General features: G+C 40.4%; 1 protein-coding gene across 2 annotated transcripts in view; it reads left to right on the top strand.

Moving 5' to 3' along the window:
- The window catches only part of MKLN1 (muskelin 1), a 337,548-nt gene that overhangs the window by 82,921 nt on the left and 234,629 nt on the right, over positions 1–19,998 (top strand). The gene's annotated exons all lie outside the window — the stretch shown is intronic.

Raw genomic sequence — 19,998 nt, 5'->3', positions numbered from 1 at the left:
GTTCATGTTGCAGCCTGAAGAACTAACTCATTAATTTTATCTGTTGTATGTTCTTCCCTTGTTTGAATACACACGTTACTTTTTCATTCATTTGTATTATAGTGAGTAAGTTGTTTTTAGTTTGCTGTTTGCTATAAGAAACCATGCTTCAATCAACACTGAAAACCCAGTCTACTGGTGCACACCATGTGAGAGTTTTTCTAGGACAGACTTTCCCAACCTTGCCATCATTGACATTTTGGACCATAACTTTTTGTGGTGGGGTAAGATTTTTAGCAGTATCCCTCATTTCTACTAGTAATCAGTAACACCCTCCCACACACGTGTGTAACAACCAGAAAGTTCTTCGAACATTTCCAAATGTTTCCTGAGAGGCAAAATCACCCCTGGTTGAGAAACACTAATCTAGGCAACATCCCTAAGAGAGGAATTGCTGGGACTTAAGAGTTATTTTTGTGTGTTATCCTTTTGCTTACTAAGAGTCCTGTTTCCCCACATCTTACAACTTTGGGTATTTTCAGAATTTAAAAGAGTAATTTGCCTATTTATGGGGAAATTTTTCTTATTTTATTTTGTTTTCCCTTAATTTCTAGTGAAATTAAGCATCTTCTTGTATATTTCTTGGCCATTAGGGTTTCTTTGCTGTGAATTGCCTATTCATAACCTTTGCCAATTTTTTGCAGTTGTTTTTTTTCTTACTGTTTTTAGTAGTTCTTTATAAATTTTAAATATTAATATATTAATGGTTTTATGTCTTGGAAAGTATCTTCTGTTAGTTTAAGCCCGTCTTTGTATTTTGTTGATGCTGCTTTTTATTTTATAGTAGTAAAATGTATCAGTCTTTGCTTTTGTGTTTTATTCTTTTGTGCTTTATTTAGTAAATTCTCTCTATCCCAAGTATGTAATGATAGTCTCATTTTTTTCTAGAAGGATGAAATTTGACTATTTACATTTAGGTCCATACCAAATGAAACTTGTGGTATGAAATACATTTATAATTTTTCCAACACAGATTTATTACATAGTTCATCCTTTCACTCCTGGTTTGTTATGCCACCTCTTATTTTAATCATTAATTATTTGGTAGGACAAACCCCCGACTTACTCTTTTTCAAAATTGCCTCGGGTTGTGATTCATTATCTGACCAAAGAATGGTGTCTCTTTCTCCTTCCAACGGAATCTAGCTGTTTTCAAGTGTCCATGAAGCCTATTCCATAGTGCTTGGTCTAAGCCCATTACAGTAATTCCATTCCATTGCGATTGGTTTGGCTGTTGGCATGTGTTGCATCTCTTGCCAATGAGACCAATGTGGAATTATGCTAGAGTGGAGGTGGGATATAATAGGTAAGTTTTCTTCTCACTTGAGAAGGTACATAAGAACATGACTTGCCTTGCCTATCTTTGTACAGAGTTGTGGGGAAATGTGAGGCCTGAACCTGTGGCAGCCACCTTGCTACCCTGAGGGGAAAAGCTGGAGACCTACACACTGAGAAGGGCTAAGCAGACAGATAAAGAGGGCCCAGGTCCCCAAGAGGTCACTGTGCTGCTGAATTAACCAGTACTGAAACCACCTTCCACTGGACATTCTGTGATGTGAAATAATAAACCTGTTATGTTTCTCAAGATTTCATTTATCTATTTCTAGAGAGGGAGAGAAAAATCAATGTGTGGTTGCCTCTCACACGCCCCCAACTGGGGACCTGGCCCACAACCCAGGCATGTGCCCTGACTGGGAATCGAACCAGTGACCCTTTGGTTCACAGGCCAGTACTCAATCCACTGAGCCACACCAGCCAGGGCTAAATTTGTTATTTTTAAAGTCACACATTAATTTTATATTTTTTTATTTGTAGCCAAAGGCATCCCCAACTACTATAATGTATTTTGACCCTTTAGTCTTCAACATGAATTTTGTAATCATTGCTTCATGTTACATAATTAGGTTGGAATTTTAAAAGTTGAGTTTGCCTTGAAATTAAACATTAACTTTAGAACTGACATCTTTGGTATAATGGGTATTCCGATTCATGAATATGGCATATGTCTCCCTTTTTATAAATCTTAGTTAACTTTTTCCATAAAAATCATGCATACTTAAAATCCACATTTTATATTATATTTATTCTTAGGTTGTAAATGTATTATTTATTGTTTTTAAGAGTGGTGTCTTTTATTTACTATTAAATACTGTATGCGATAAACACTGACATATTGAATTGCAATTGAATTTTGTTTGTTGACCTTATACCCAGAAATCTTGCTGAATCCTTTCTAGTTCTAATACTTTTTCAGTGTATTCTGTTTGATTTTCCTTATAAACAATCCTATTATCTGAATAAAAAGGGTTTATTTTTTCTTGTGCCCTCTTCTGACAAAGGGGATGCTATAGAGTCAGCCATGGAAGTGTGCTGTTGCTTCATCCAATTTCCTGTCACATGCCCTTACCTTCCTGCCTCATCATTCCCTCATATAAGGCCCATCATCAGGCAGTGGTCAGCTTTTTAAATCCTCTCTAACAAGCCAGCTGGTATGTATGGGGAGGGGAGTTCTCGGTCTAGTCCACAGATTCAAGCAGTGAACCTGCTTCTGATTCCAGCCTACTTCCTTCACCCCATGCAGATCACTTTAACTTTCTCTTACTCTGCAGAAGCCTCATTGCAACATCCTCTTCCTCCTTCCAGACCTGGAGCCCAACCAGGCCTGTGTCTCCAGTCCCATTTGTTGTTCTGTGTTCCATAGAGAAGTTTATATTTAATAGTTCTCTTTTATATTTTAAAAACCATTGCATTGTGTTTGGAACCAAGTGAGTGCCTCAAAGGTCTATGTATAACAATGCTACAATGACCAGAAACCCTAATTCCAAACGTGTATTTTGTAATGGGTTATAGAGATAGTTTCTGACACTGTGAATACTACACGTCGTAATTACCATCAGACACAAGGCTACTCAAAATCTTCAACAATGTCTTTCAGCTCCTCATGCTTTGTAAATGCTCTGGTATCTGTGTTTGGCATCTGAGTACAAGGCAATGGAGGTAAATACTATTTTCTGCACCTAAGAAAACTGAATCCACTTGCTTAATTGTGGCCAGGAGTAATCAGGCAGAACCACAAGACTGGAAGTTCCTCCAAAGGTAGGGCTGTGTGGCCTTGTTCATACTGTGCCTCATACAAAATGACCCTCGGTGAAAGTTTCTGACCCGGTGCCCAGATTTATTCAACAGGATATCCCATGGGTTGAGGAGACCCATCTGGAGGTCTTATATAGTGCTTTGAGTTGAAGGAAAGAAAGGAGAGAAAGGAGAGGAATAAGAGCTGTGAGAGCTGATTTTCAGCAAAGTGAGTGGGAAGGAATTGTCAATGGCATTTCATCTAGAAAGTGAATTTTGATTGAGAGTTAGAATTTTTTATACTAATCCCTTTATATACACTATCTTAGTATGTAAATATAATCAAAATAGCATTCATTAACATTGCAAAACTTATTTATTAAAATATGTAAAATAGCCAGCTGCAGCAATAGCGACTAAGCAGTATAAAAATAGACTATTTTGTTCCATAAATATTTACTGAGTCCCTACTATGTGCCAGCACTATAGACAATTGGAATACAAAGATAAATAACACAGGTCCTTGTGTAGCTAACCATCTAGTTGGGCTAGCTGATGGACAAACAACTCAAATACGATGGGATAAACTCCTTAACAGAGTGTTAGTTCAAAGAGATTTGTATGCTCAAGTTCACAGCAGCACTGTTCACAATAACGAAGAGGTGGAAGTGACCCAAGGGTCCATCAACAGATGAACAGAATAAAAAAAAGTGGCATGTACAAACAACAGAATATAATTCAGACTTAAAAAGGAAGAATATTCTGGTACATGTTACTAAGGATATACTAAGTGAAATAAGCCAGTCCCCAAAAGATAAGTGCTGTATCATTCTACTTATATGAGGAATCTAGAATAATTGCATTATAGAAATGGAAAGTAGAGTTCTGGTTGTCAGGTCCTGGGAGCAGGGAAGGGGGAAATGGTAGTTGTTTAGTGGTCATAGAGTTTCAGTTTAACAAGATGGAAAAGTTCTAGAAATTGACTGCACCACAGTGTAAACATACTCAACCCTATTGAACTATGTACAGTTGAACTGTGTAATGGTTAAGATGATGATTTCATGTTATATGTAATTTACCAGAATTTTTTTAATAAGCATAAAAAAAAAAAACCCTGGCTGGTGTGACTCAGTGGATTCACTTCTGGCCTGTGAACCAAAGGGTCTCTGGTTCAATTCCCAGTCAGGGCACATGCCTAGGTTGCAAGTCAGGACCCCAAATGAGGGTGTGTAAGAGGCAACTGATCAATGTATCTCTTGCACATTGATGTTTCTCTCCCTCTCTTTCTCCCTCCCTTTCCCTCTCTTTAAAAATAAATAAATAAATAAAATCTTTTTTAAAAAAGGGCCTGGCTGGTGTAGCTCAGTGGATTGAGTGCCGGCCTGCGAACCACACGATCGCAGTTTGATTCCCAGTCAAGGCACATGCCTGGGTTGCAGACCAGTTCCCAGCAGGGGACTCACTAGAGGCAACCATACATTGATATTTTTCTCCTTCTCTCCTTCCCTTCCCCTTTAAAGATAAATAAAATTTTTAAAAAAGAGTGTTAGCTTCATGGCAGTAAGGTCCTATGCTTCAGTTCACTCTTGAATTTCTAGTACCTAACAGAATGTCTGATACCTAGTAGGCACTTGACAAATATTTGACCTTCCTTCAGCTTCTCCTGTCCATCCAACATCCTACACAACACAACAAAGGCCAAGTCATCTGTGAGCCAACTCAGCAAACAAAGACACTGCTTTCCTCAGGGCCCGGAAGAGGAAGAATTTCAAATATTTGTGATCTGATATTTGTCCTGATCACACCAACTAGTCTTTACTTCTCAATTGTGCTTCTCTGAGCTTTTTTGGCATTTAGATTTCCTAAAGATAGACACTGCTTCTACTTCCCAAAACAGAGTTGTGATGGACTTTGTTAAGAAAAAAAATGTGGAAGGAAGTCTGTGAAATGAAATCATTATTAGGCCACAGTACAAGTGACTCTGGGGCCACACTCACAGGGCGCAGGAGGAAAATGAGGTCATTAGCATGTATTTGCCGTCCTGTGGCCTCTGCCATCCCCTCACTGGTACAATCTGGTTCTAGTTGCTTGGTTTATTTTCTTGTGTTTGTGTTTCACCTGGCCAAAAATAGAGAGACAAAAAAAGTTTCCTTGTGCTTATTTCAGTTTCTGCTTTTTTTCTCCTGTGATTGGCTTCCTCTTGTTGTGATCCTCTTTCTAACACCTGGTCTTTCTCTGTTTCTACTTTTCTCGATGAGGGCTTTTCCTCGTGTTCTAGAAGCCTGGGGTGGTGCGACGTATCCTTCAAGGATAGGCAAATGAGCATTCAGGGACAGCACAAGCCTGGACCCTTCCAAGGGCTTGAGGGGTGCGCACTGAGGAATTCCTGTTCCTGGCCCAGGCATAGGACAGTGCTGCTGCTAGGTTTCAGAGCAGAACAGAAGCGCCTTGCTAGTACTTCAACGGAAGCCTGGGGGATAAAAGTATCCGGGTATTTTCCTTCTGTCTTCTCATGCTGGTGTGATGGGAGGTGAGGGTAGATTAGAGCCAAACAAAGGCCTCCTTGGAGACAGGGTCAGTCATACAAACAACTGGAGTTTCCAGGCCCGGACATTTAATTATGTTCTTTTAAAAATGCAACACTTCAACAGTTCTCACTGTGACAGACCATGTTCTAAGTGCTTTTAAATATTAACTTACTTAACCCTTTAAAAATCAACTCGTTTGTTACTTACAAACAGCCCTGGGAAATGGGAACTACTATTGTCTAAAGTATATGGATGAGAAAACTGAGGACCAGAGAGGTTAGACTTGCTCAAGGCCACACAGCTCATAAGTGATAGCATCAGGATCTGAACCCAGAGAGCCAGGCTCCTGAATCCATGCTTTTAACCACTGCACTATGCTGCCTCCTTAGCTTATGTAAAGTCAGCCAGGATTTCCCTTGGAGGTCTCATGCCTGATTTCACAAATATCTTCTCCAAGGTATAATGCCCTCTGGTAGGAGCTGGGCAATGCAGCTCTTGAGATAACTGCCAGCAGTCATGTGTTCACAGGCTCCATCCTGCAGGAGCCGTCCGAGTCCAACTTCCTCACTCTGGGATCTGGGCCCAAGAAAGCGATTTATACTTATACAAACTTTAAGAAATAAAAGTGGAGCATATGTTTAATAAAAATAAAGTGCCACACTCTATTATATCGCTCGTGCGCAGTGTGCCCCCCTCCATCCCCAAGTCCAGGATCTGTCCCCAGTCAGGGTGAGTCTGCAGGCAGCCGTCCCCACACTCTCCGCCCAGACCTTTGTGAACAGCATCATGAATTTTTTAGGTGGTTGGCTGGACTTGGGAGTACAGTTCAGAGCTGTAGACAGATCTTTTGTTGAGAACAGCAAACTGGTCTGGAGAGGAGCCCACGACCTTGGCCTCTTAGCCCTAGAAGACCACGACCATGGCCCTGAATATGTGCAAATCCTCTGACCTTCCCCACCTCCTTCTGGCTGGGCCCCAGTTGGCTTTCCGTGGTCAGAGTGGGTTATCTGAGAAGAAAGCTTCACAGGAGGTTTGGATGAGCCCAGCTTTCTGCTGCCTACACAAACTCTGACTTATATGCTGAGGGACTGGGTTTCATTGTTGTACAGAGATTTGTCTCCCATGACTCTCGCCAGCTTCCCACTCACAATTCCCGAGGCCTCTGCCCATTCGCTATCACCAAAATGTTTGTCCGAGATCTTTCTCCCACAGGGCTCTGGTTCTAATCTGACTGGAACTGGTAAAAAGTGAATTCCTGCTAAGAAATGAGCCGGTAACATCTGAGGCAGGGCTCTCTTCTATATATTGCACGTGCAGCTTAATGGGGATACTCAAAACCAAAAAGTTAGAAAACCCAAAGGAGTGAATATCCAGGGGTTGATTGTCTGGTGCTTTTGCCCAGAGCCATGTGGGGGTTGGTGTCCTGTATGACTCCCCACATTCATATATGCATCTAAAACTGGCCCTGGTGTCAATGTCAGGTCCATGGACATCCTCATGTCCGGAATAAAACATTCACTTCAGAGCAACGGCTATCTCTTAGTTTGTTCTTAGGACTCACCAAATCCTAGGCAGCTGCAGCTCCTTTGTCAAGTGGGGTATTTCCTCTGACATCACTGGGCTGCTCATCAGCTTCCAGGTGGGTCTTTGCCAGGAAAACCTGAATTAAAGAGGAGGCTTGGCCTTCGGGGAAGAGGCCTATGTCCGGGCTGACTGGGTGTGTCTGCTCCAAGCAGACCATTCAGGGCCACTGATTCATTTGGTTAATGTACTTTTGACCCAAAAGGGAGAAAAGGTACAGGCAGCAGAGCTAGAGCAGTGCCCTGTCACTGGGTGGGATTTTTGACGGGGTGGGGTGGGGGGGGAGGTGGGGGGGTGGTGACAGCCCCACCTACTCCATCGGAGCCTGCTGTCTTTCCTGCCCATCCCACCAGCTTCCCCCTCCCTCGCCACTTCCCTCCCTCTTCTCTTGAAGATCAGCTACTTAGGTGACACCTTTTGCTTCTAAAACCTTCTTTGTATTTCTTCCTTGACCCTTTCTCAAAATATTCTCGCTTTTTCCTCCTTCGATGCCAGACTGTTGGCATCTGTCTCCTTGTCTTGTGCAGGCTGCCATCTCTGGCTTACCGTGGTTTCATAATTGCCTCTGGTTAAAGTTTAAATAGATGGGTTTCAGCCCAAGAGAAAAATGTAAACAAGCCATTTCTTCAGTCTTTCAGAACTGCTGACTTCCAGTGCTTTTGACTTGTGTGCTAGGAAATTCATTCAGCTCCTCCCTAACGGAGCAACTGAGAATGGCCACTGGGCTTTCAGAGATGTGAAAGCCACTCTGAAACCATTGAGAGGCTTTTAGATGACCTACACTTTTCCTTTTAACTCAATTAAGCCGTCAGGATCCAGTTCCTACTCTAGGATGTTTGTCTGGTGTGTTGAGGTGAGAAAACAGTTAAGAAATCTTTGTGGGCTGGCTTCTGACGAAAGGAAGGAAGTGAAAGGAACTGTCATTTCCCTGCTGGAATTTTTTCTTTGGGGGGAGGAGGAGATTGTATCTGTTGCCCTGGCGTTTTATTGCCGGATGAGGCTATCTTACGAGTCCTGAGAATGGGACCATTCTTAGCCAATGCAGAAGGAAGAGGACAGGTGGAGTCTGAGCTGGTGATTTAGGCATATATTCCTCCATTTGCTGTGTTTCCTCAGAAGTAAGCAGAGCACTTTTTTGAGTCTTGACCAAAAGTATTGAGTGTCTATATTTTTCTGCTTTGTGCGCTTCATGCACTTGTGATTTGGTGTCAGAATGGGTTCCGGATCTTTTAGTCCAGGATCTGATTGGATCCTGGCTTTTCCCTACACAAAAACCTTCAAAAATTCCCCATTTCAAGTTCAGACTCCTATTCACGGCCCTCCGTGGCCTGGCTCTAACCCACCTTCACCTTCCAGTTTCCAACCAGACACTGATCTCAATGACCTTCCCACCGAGCTCCAGAAGCAGGTTCCTTTCCCGGCTCTGCAGGGTCCTAATGCCTGCTGCCCCTGCCCCTGGCCTCCTCAGAGCCTTGTCAAAAATCCATCTTTCCACGTCCTGTGAAACTTCCCCTGCTCTCTCTGTGCAATCAGAACTAGTCCTTCCCTCATTTTCCAAGCAGCACGTGGTGGTCCCCTCCATGGTGGTCCCCTCCATGGTGGTCCTTATTTCATTCCCTATTGTCTAGTCTATGTTCAAGTGTCAGCTTTCTGAACAACCGGTTACTTAGCTCCTGGAGTGGAGGATGGTTCATCATATCTGCCTGTTGCCCTGCCCTGTGTGTGGCCCAGCGTCAGTACTCCAGAAAGATTCAATCTGTATTTTCAACCTCCCTGAAAACTTGATGTCAATATTGGAAAATAGCTCCTAAGAGAAACCAGAGGAGTGAAGACAGTGTATTGGAATCAGACAGATTGGGGTTCAAATCCAAGCTCTGCTGAGTGTTAGTACTAACGGGCCTTTCTAATGCTTATCATTTCCAAGCCTCGCTTTCTTCACTTGTAAAATGAAGGCAATACAATTTCTTTCATAGGTGTTTGTGAGAATTAAAGTGAGGTCTTGCAAGTAAAGAACCATGGTTCTGCTTTATCCTCACCCTCCTCTGATGTTAAAACATTTTAAATGTTGAAGCATTTTACTCCGGAACATGAATTGTATTAATTTAATAGATGCATGCCACATTTTCTGTTGGCCAATGTAACCTTCTTTGATGCAACAACAATTTCTTCCTATTCACATTTGCAAGTTTTTCAAAGGCTTATTACCTTTAAAACATTTTTTATTGATTGATTTTAGAGACAAAGGAAAGGAGCGGGGAGAGAGAGAGAGAAACACTGATTTGTTGTCCCACTTATTCCTGCATTTATAGGTTAATTTTTGTATGTGCCCTGACCAGGGATCAAACCCACAGCCGTAGTGTATTGGGACGACACTCTCACCAACTGAGCTACCCAGCCAGAGCTAAGGCTCATGATCTTGTAATTAGAATTGGACTTGTCTGTTGGCCACTTGAAGAAATAGCAGTGATGGGGATGACGACAAGGCAGCTAGTTGCTCTCTTTGTTGTTGAGTTATTTTTTCACGTGGAGGATCATGGTCACACCCTTTCATGTCTAGTGTTAACTTTTAAAGGGAGAAAAGACACTCACTAGGGACACCCTTCTCTTTCGCCTCCGCAAAAAGTCAGTTGCCACTTTCACTCATGGGAGGGAAGCAGTAGATTCTATTCATCCATCTGATATTTATTGAATGTCTACTGTGTTCCAAGGCACTAAGATAAAAGGTGAGTCAACAAAGATCTGTGCCTTTAAAAGTTTGAACCTCATGGGTTCTGGGGGAAAATGAAGCTTCTCATTAAGCAAGTGCTGAATGGGTATAGAGGATGGGACAGTCATCTTATCTTATCAGGAAAAGCTATAGAAAGAGGCACTATCTGAGCCGAGCCTTGAAATATCAGTACATGGCTGTCAACAGAACATGGGGCAAAGCGCTTCAGATAAAGGGAGCCCAACTCTTGTTTCTTCCCTTCTGATCACTATACACAACCTGAAGCATCCGGGTCTGCCATCTTTCTCCTGCACGGCCCTCTTCTCCAGGTGACTCAAATTCCTCTTTGGCAGCTGCAACATTTTCAGTGCTGGTTCCAATCAGAGGACCAACATTAGAAGCTCTGCTGCTGCTGTTGTTGCCAAGGCCAGAAAACAGCTGGAGTGGTTTGAGCTCCCTAGGGAAGGCTGCAGGAGTCGATCATGTGTGTGCATGCCCACTCATGTCTCTGTAGATATGAGTTTGAGAGGGTGTGGGGGTGTGTCCATTTAGGTGACTGGCTAGATGTTTATCTGCAGGTGTTGCCACAGAAAATAGAAGTGGGTATTCAGAAAACAAAGTGTCAGCTCGGGATCTCACAGACAAGCTGAAAGACTGCTCAACGAAGGGGGAGGTTGAAACAACTTCAACCAAAACAGAATGAAACAGAGAAGGAAATTGCATCAGAAGAGGAAGAATGCCAAGGTCATACCGAAAAGCCACAAATGTCACAAAATAAAAATAAAATTGGTGACTCTTATTTTACTTAGTCAAATAGTGTTACAATATTTCTCCTTTAAAGCATTTTTATATTACTGAAATAATATTTAGTGTAGCAAATATGGAAAACATAGAAGAACACAAATAAAAATTGTTAGGAGGTCTGTCCAGAAAGTATCCATTCAGGTACTGTGGAAAAATAGAGGAATTTATTGAAGAACATACAAGATACAAGAAACATTGTATATAGGACAATGACACCTCAATCCCCTCAAAGTAGGCACCTTGGAACCTCACACAGTTCTCTCACTTACTATTAGCTACCCCACTGTATTTTCCTGATCTCATTGATAGTCTAAAATCTCTTCCCTTTCAAAGGTGATTTTAGTTTTGGGAAAAGCCAAAAGTCACAGGGCACCAAATTTGGGCTGTATGGGGTTGAGTCACCTGAGTGATTTGATGTTTCATCAAAAAACTCTGCATGAGACGTGATGTATGAGTGGGAATGTTGTCATGACGTAGCTGCCAATCACTAGTTGCCCATAGCTGTGGCCTTCTGAATCATCTGAATAGTTTCCACTGAGGAATATTCAACCTTAATGCAAACTTTGACGCAGATTTGTTGCTCTACTCGCTCAGTCATTTTGAATGTGTTGACCACACAGTACACATGCTCACTCAACAGCATGTACCTCCCCCACTGACTAGTACAGTGAAGTCATCATTGTTCACACATGTGCATTCCAGTCTACTTTTCTTGGCTACCAGGTCACATCAATGTCACACAAACTGTTCTTATTATATTAATAATAGCTAGACTTTTTTCTGGACATACCTCATATATTTTAAAGTTACATATACTATATCTTATTTATTTGGATCAGTGATTGATTATAATTCTGCCTTCAACTCTGAATACAAGTGATTTACCTCCAGCACTAAAAATATTAAAAACAGCCCTGACTGGTGTAACTCAGTGGATTGAGCACAGGCCTGTGAAGCAAAGGGTCACTGGTTCGATTCCCAGTCAAGGCATGTGCCTGGGTTGCCGGCCAGGTCCCCAGTAGGGGACACATGAGAGGCAACCACACATTGATGTTTCTCTCCCTCTCTTTCTCCCTTCTTTCCCTTCTCTCTAAAAATAAATAAATAAAATCTAAACAAAATATATTAAAAACAAGTTCTGAGATTGACTTACTGAAGAACATTATAAAGGTCTCCTTATAATCAGCACAAATTGAAAATTTTGAATAAAGGTACTCTAATAATGAAGCAATTGAGATGTCAGAACAAGAAATATAGATCCCAGGATGTCATTAATTTTTTCCATTTCCATTGACGTAGAAATGTTAGTCTCTTTACCAAAACAAAGGGAAAAGATAGTTTTCCTCTTGATTAGAGTCTTGTAACTGCACAAATAAAAAAAATTTATAGGAGTAGCTTTAAGTGAGGTAGGTCTAAAAAAGTTAGTTAATAAAACACTGGAATAAGTTTGGCATCAGATCTCATATGAATCTTTTGCATCTATTGCTTTATAAATATAGTCATAGGAATGGGTCTTCCATCCCCTGGTTGGAATTGTAATGGCTTCAAATGATTAACTGATATGCCAGTCTCACAAGTGGTCAAAAGCATATTGAGTGTTGGGCAGTGAACTGGGGAAGTTTTGTGTACATTAGCTAAAGTACAAAACAGTACTTCTCAACTGAACAAATTATTAGTCCATATGCTAGTTTACCAGGTAACTAGTGCATAGGGTTGAGGTAGACAGAGGGAAGAAAAATTGACAACGAGGAGAGAAGCACTCAGTAATGAAATGTGGGAACAAAGAAACTCACCCTATCTGCATATAGTAGGTAGTCAGTAAATAATTGTTGAAGGAAAGAAGGAATGAAATGAGTGAACAGATGATAAGTACAAAGGAAGTGGCACAAACAACTAATTAAAATGAAGTTTAAATTTCGTTTCATGACAGGATCATTTTGCCTATAATAGCTACCTTGGCAATACATAAAGATGTATAATTTTCAGAAGTTGTGAGACCCTTAACAAGGAAGCATCTAGTTTTAGGGAACATGAGCATAAGTACTCTTAAGTTCTTTGCAGCATTATTTACAATTGCCAAGATTTGAAAGCAGCCCAAGTGTCCATCAGTAGATGAGTGGATAAAACAACCATGGGCCATTTACACAATGGAATACTACTCAGCCATAAAAAGAGGGTTTTACCTTTGCAACAGTATGGATGGACCTGGAGAACATTATGCTGAGTGCAATAAGCCAGTACAAGAAAGGCAAATACCATATGATTTCATTCATATGAGGAATCCAATAAACAAACTGAACTAACAAGGAAAATGGGAACAAATTCATACATAGATAGAAATCAGGTAGGAGTGGAGGGATTGAGCGAAAAGGAGAAAGGACTAATGGACAACAGTGTGGTGATTGCCCCGGGGAGGGGCGTATAAGGGCACTAAATGGTAATTGGAAAAAATACAATAAAATTAAACTAAAAAAGAAATCTGCAAATTTAAATTTTTATATTTTCTACAGGTTTTTGAAAAGAGTTTATTTATTTATTCACTTTTAGAGAGAGGGAAAGGGAGAGAGTAAGAGAGGGAGAGAAACATCAATATATGGTTGCCTCTTGCATGCCCCCGACTGGGGACCTGACCCAAAACCCAGGCACATACCCTGACTGGGAATCGAACTGGCAACTTTTTGGTTAGCTGGCTGGCGCTCAATCCACTGCTCCACACCGGCTAGGGCTCTATAGTTTTTTTTAAACAAGTCTAAATTCAGTGTCACTTTAGGAACATAAAAATATATTAGGTATAAATTGGCTTACTCAAAACCATTACATATTTTAAGTATAATTTATTCAAATATTATAAATTAACTAATTAAAATTGTTCATTTGAAAATAAACAAATAGGGCTATGAACTGACATCAAATATCATTTGGCTCCTGAAAATTGAGGGGAAATCAACAAAAAAATTAGAAAGAGAAGAAACCATAAACAGTAGAATAAAAACAAACAAACAAAACCGGAAAGTTAGATTTTTTCTAGGCCAGCTGCCTTCCATTAGGCATTGTTTTCAGAAAAATAATCTAAGGGTTGTGGGGAGAGGGAGAAAAAAGTAAACCAAACCCACTGCCTGTAACTTTTCCCCACTCATCCACATTTTTGTTTAGAGTGAATGCTCCCAGATTGGCCAGTTTTCCTGCTTTCTGGGCTGCCACAGCTCCAGGAGTTCTCCATCTGGACTCATTTCCCAACTCAGACCTTGCTGAGGCTCTCCAGTTCCACTCCAGAGGAGCCTCATAAACTCCCTACCCCAGTTCATGGTTGGGGAAGTGTGTCCTTTCTGGTGGTGTTCTCCAGAAATGGGAAACAGAGAAGATGTGTGCCTGTGTGAATTTAGGGATGCTAAAAACCCCTCTTCTTTTAAATCCACAGATCTTCCCTCCAACAAGTGACAAGCCATTCTTAATTCCTGCTCCTCTGGACTGAATCACTTGCCTTGGTGATCCAAGGGACTCTGCTCTTTTCCCAAAGTACCCCTCTCTCCCAAGGCGATTTCTCCTCCTCGGAGAAAAGCTGTCAGGTCAGGTTGCACTGCCCTTGAACCAGACAACTTTCTCTACTTCTCTTTATCTGTCTAAATAAAGCTAACCTACATTTGCTGTCTAATTCACTGGGATGCTTGCTGTTGCTATTTAAAGCATCCCTCAAGGCTCTGTAGAAAACAAGATGCATTATCTCCAGGAAGGAACCTTTATGTTTGCTGGTCATGTCAGGAATTCAAGAATTTAAAGAATCCATTCAGTCTTCAGTAGTTCAATACATTGCTAGGATCAGTTATAGCAAAAGAGGTAGCTAGAAAGTTAATCTCTCTGTCTGTCTCTTCCTCCTTCCCACCGTGTATGTGTGTACATGTTGTATGTGTGTGTACATGTTGTTTCTAGTCTTCAGGAAATCCAGCTTTTCTGAAGATTAATTGCCAGGCACAATGTATTGCTCACTCTGGACTCTAATACTTGGCCCTTCCACTCTGAGATTACTTCCCCTCTCGGGAAACCGAAAAGCAAAAAGAGATGTCACCTTAGTAAACAAGCTTTTGGCGAGATTATGGCTCGTCTCCACCTCCCTTCCTTCACTCTCCATCGGACATTTCATTAGACAGTCCTGGCACTTCCACGCCCCAGGGGGAAAAGGAAATTGTAAACGGGGACAGGAACAAAATATTGGGGCTGTACATAGGACTCCACTGTGCATTTCGATATGACTGCTAACCCAGAGGGGTTTCAAATGTGTTGCTTGTTTTTTCACATCTGGCGTTCGTGTCAGCCTTTTGGCTTGCTTAGTGGGAGGGAGAGCTGGTACAATGAGATGGTTTTAACCATTAGTGCCCTACTGCTCCCTTAAGCACCCGCTTTTATCAGTATCCACTTGTTCAACCACGATTTTGTGACGTCCATTGCAGTGAGTGAGTCAGAAGCCACAAGCTAACAGGTCTATTCTGTCACCTAGGAAACCAGCGCATCATCCACAGGAAATGCAGGCCCCAATGGGGAGTGTGCCCAGATCGGGTTATGAAACCGGCAATGACTTTTTCAAAGGAGGTCACATAATAATGCGTAAAATTTCGGTCGAGGGTGGGAGTTGGGTCCAGGCTTCTAGGCATGGACGGAGGACTGTCAGGCAGAAATATCAGGAGAACGTAATCAGCTTAAATCATTTAAGATATCTGTTTTAAGAAATTTACCACCCCAGCTGGTTAGCTTAGTTGGTTAGTTCATCCTTTTGACACACCAAGGTGGTGGGTTCAAAGTCAGGGCACATGTAAGAATCAATCAGTGAATGCATAACTAAATGGAACAGCAGATTGATGTTTTTCTCTCTCTCTCTCTCCCCCTTCCTCTCTCTCTAAAATCAGTTTTTTAAAAATTACTGAGGGCAAGGAGTATGGAGACATGGGTTAATTCCCCTCCACACCAAATACATTTATTTTCCCATTGGCTGAGGGGTCTTTTTGTATGTTTGGACAGTGTGTGAAGTGAAATGAGGAAATTGATGAGATGTCAAACCAGGCTTTATGACCTTCTTCATGGTCACTCTTCCTTGGGTTAAAAAAGTGATGGAGAGTTCCTTCGGAGAAAAACACTGCCTGATTCTCATGCTCTCCCTGGTCCTTATTTCCTTCTCCTGACCTCTATAGTTCCACCTTAGGCTATCCAGATATCTGTGAGTATATCCGATACACAGAGAAAACAATACAACTAAGACAACTAAATAACATATCTAACACAACTGAGAAAAATAACCTGTAGACTTTCATGTTATTTAAAGAGCTTAATGTTTCCAGGTAGATTTATACTCTCCATCTGCTATGGGCAAAAGGTTCTACGAAAAAGTACAATGTGAGCACTCCAGAACTTCCTGTTTTAGACTTAAAGAATATTAGAATAGGGGGAAAAAAAACCCAGAGATCACCTGGTCCAACCACCTTATTTTTCACATGAGAAATAAGTCTCAGAGAAGACATTTGTCAAAGGTCATATATTGAATTGGTATGTATGTTGGGGGTGGGAGAGAGTAGAGAGAAGAGGTAGGAAGCTTGACCACAAGATTGAAATTAGTCAACAGGTGATATGCCCACTGCAGAGAGCTTGTTAATCGAGGTATGGAGTCCTGACTAAGAGGGGCAATGGTAGGTACCTCACGGCTGGTTAGTGTTACCAGGAGTATGACCTTCTCTCCCGAGTACCCATTGAATGTGCCCACAGGAGGATAAAGATGGTGTTAAGAGTTTTAGTAACTATAACCTAAGAACAACAATGAACCATAAGCTAGACTATTTAGCTTGGAGCCCAAAGGATTCATTATGGAGGAATGGAATGAGGTGTTGTCAAATAATTGAAAGGCTGTCTTGAAGACGGCTCAGACTTATTTTGTGTAACTGGGGAGGACAGTCACATTGGTACAAGTTAAAGGGTGATGGATTTTAGATCCATATAAGTAATTTTCCAGTAATTTAAGCTGATTGAAATGAATTAAACTAGCCAAAGGGGTTGTGAATTAATTATTTATCTTCAAAGGTGTCCAAGTATTCTTTCTTCCAAACACATTGATTGAGCACCTATCATACGCCAGTCTTGGACTAGAGGGCCTTTTTTTTAAAGGTTTCACTTATTTATTTTTAGAGAGAAGGGAGGGAGAGAGGGAGAGGAAGATCTGTGTGTGAGAGAAATGTTGATTAGTTGCCTCTCAGAGGTCCCCAACCCAGGTATGTGCTCTGACTGGGAATCGAACCAGTGACCCTGGGGTTTGTAAAACAATGCTCAACCCACTGAGCCACACCAGTCAGAGATGCTCGCAGAACTTTTAAGTTATTGTCTATGTTAATGAAGGCAATACTAGCTGCTGTATTAAATCTGTATATCAAACCTAAAACTGTCTTGTGGCTCAGATGATAGAAAATTTATTTCTCACTCATGCACTATCTAAAACGTGTGTCCCTAATTGTGGGTGGATCTCTTCCAAGTGGTAGTTCAAGGAACCATGCCCTTCCATCTTATAATTCTGCCATCTTCAGCCTGTGGCTTATGACTTTGCTCTAGGCACTACCGTCCTGCTGACAGACAGGGCAAGAATGTGGAGACTGTGTGGGGATATTTTTAGGGGCTGGACCGAGAAGTGACACACATAAACTTTGCTCATGTTCTATCCAGGAGGATTCAGTCCCATGGCCTTGTCTCACCACAGGGGAGGCTTTAAAATGCAGTCCTCTGGCCGGAAAAGAGAGGAAACAGGTTTGACGACTGACTAGAAAACCTCTGACCACGCTGTCCAACTCTGACCTTCTAGAATTCTGGGGACAGAATGAAGACAGAAATTTTTAAATTTTCCTGTTTAATGACAGTGTCATCATGTCTTAGGTTTACATTAAATGTAAAGCAAGATAGAGAGCAATGTATATAGTATGCCACTTTTGTGAATGAAAGGAGCAATAATAATAATACAATATTTATTTGTATTTGCTTGCATATGTATAAAGAAATACTAGAAGGATGCAAAGAAAACCACAGGGACTAAGGTGGGGGCAAGAGGAGGATGGAGAAATCACTGGGTGCAAAACTTCTCCATGTACGCCTTTAGATATCTACTTAATAAATTATAAACTATATAAGTTTTTAAAATATTTCTATTGAAGAAGAGTTTTTCACTGACTGGTCTCTTTTTGCCATCAAGTGAAGAAAAACTTGAGGAAAGGACTATGTGGGAAGGTGAGCGGGGTGTAAATTTATGAACCTGAGGTAACAAGTAGTGATAAATAAATATAAATATGATAAATATGATACTTTTCCTGTTCTAATGAGTCTGTACTAGATTAATTAGATTTTTTAAAGGAAGTAAAAGAATAATAATGGTTTTATGTGGAAACATCTAAACATCTCAGAGTGCTTTTATATTCTACATCTCTGTTTATTTTCACAATATTCTTAGTTACTATGATACAACAGATGTAAATTAACTTCTTGTTTTATAAGGTGCTATCAGAGTCAAGAATAGGAGTTTAGTTGTCAACAATTCCTGGTAGACATGAGAGTCAACCCTCTTCATGTCTGGATAGCATTAATATTGGAAGTAAGTAACAAAAATCCTTTATATTTTATAGCATTTTCATAAATATTTTCTTACTTAGTTTTCTCATTAGCCATGTGAGTTACCTGGGACTGGTATTATTCTTAGAGATGAAAAACAATGTTGGCCACTACAAATAAAATTAAAAGGCTAATGAATAATTGAGGGAAAGAGGACTGTCCTTACTATATAAAAAGTTAGTACAAACAAATAATTAAAAAGCAAATAATTCAAGAGAAAAATTGGCAAATATTATACACGAAAAATCACAGAAAGAGATCTCAATGACAACCAAATAAATCAACATTAAAAATATCTTTTCTCTTCAAAATGAGTAGAGATAAAAGAAAAATAGTATCTAGTACTGACAAAGGTACATGAAAATAAGAACATGGATTTTTTTTAAAGGATTTCTGTTGGCAAAATCTTTCTGAAGGAAAATTTGGAAATATATTAAAATTGTAAATATATGCTAGCACCTTCATTCTACTAATTTATCCTCATGAAGTATCCAGAAAAACATAACAATTTAAGCTAAATGATATTAATATTAATATTCTTAAGAGTTCAGCAAAAGGTGGATCACATGATGTAGTAAGAAAGTGAATAACAAGCTGCCATTAAAATACTATGCAAAAGCAATAGCTGAAAGCTAAAGGAAAATTCCACTGTGCAATGTTAAATAAAAAAGCATAATTCAGAAAATATATAGAGAACCGTATATATACATTAACACATCTTACAAACAGTTAGCTAAGAATGACTTAAACTTAGGCACATTTCCACCAAAAAGAGAAATATTTGATGGTCCTTGGAAGTTTTAAAACTAGACAGCATTTTCATCTCCTTGCTGGTATCCATTCTACTGGGCTCCTTTACCAAAAATAGGAAATCGGTCAAAGTAGCCCTTTTGCCAAGTACCATAGAGAACTCCTTGACAGACTCCATGGGGAATTTAATGTTGCATAGATCTAATAGACTTTGGATCTATGGAACTATCACTATTGTTCAGCAAATGTTTCAGAATGAGAGTTTTTACTATATCTAACCTTTAAATGCTTGAACATATTTTTAGCCCTTACCTGAATTAATATTTAGATTATAGGCATTCAAATTTGATGTCATTCACATATTCCAAATTATTCCCATTTCTTGGATTTCTTTGCTTTATTTCTTACTGATTGCTGTTCATTGCATAGACTCAGCCAGGATTTTTCACATGTTTTGAAAACACATGTGCTCTGGATCACCCCTCTTGAATAATAATCCATCTCTTACTCACATGCAACACTGGTAGGTTTTTTTTAACCACATTCAATTTGTTAATCTATTTTATTTGCATCATAATCAAAAGCCTCTTCTCAAAAAAACATTCAATATTCTCATTGCTGAACATCTGTGGGGACTTCCAGTCAAGATGGCGGTGTAGGTAAACACAGCTCACCTCCTCACATAACCACATCAAAATTACAAGGAGACTATAGAACAACCATCATTCAGAACTGTCAGAAATTGAGCTGAATGGAAGCCCTACAACTATGGAATTAAAGAAGAAATGACATTGAGACTGGTAGGATGGGCAGAGATGTGGAACAGGCTGGTCCCCTACCCATGCCTGTCCAATAAAAATTAGGAGGGATATCTCAAGAGTGAGGGGCCCC

This window comes from Sturnira hondurensis, unplaced genomic scaffold, assembly GCF_014824575.4.
Source record: "Sturnira hondurensis isolate 20B ecotype Veracruz unplaced genomic scaffold, ASM1482457v3 Scaffold0006437, whole genome shotgun sequence".
Classification (NCBI taxonomy): domain Eukaryota; kingdom Metazoa; phylum Chordata; class Mammalia; order Chiroptera; family Phyllostomidae; genus Sturnira; species Sturnira hondurensis.
This window is presented reverse-complemented; position numbering and strand designations above follow the sequence as displayed.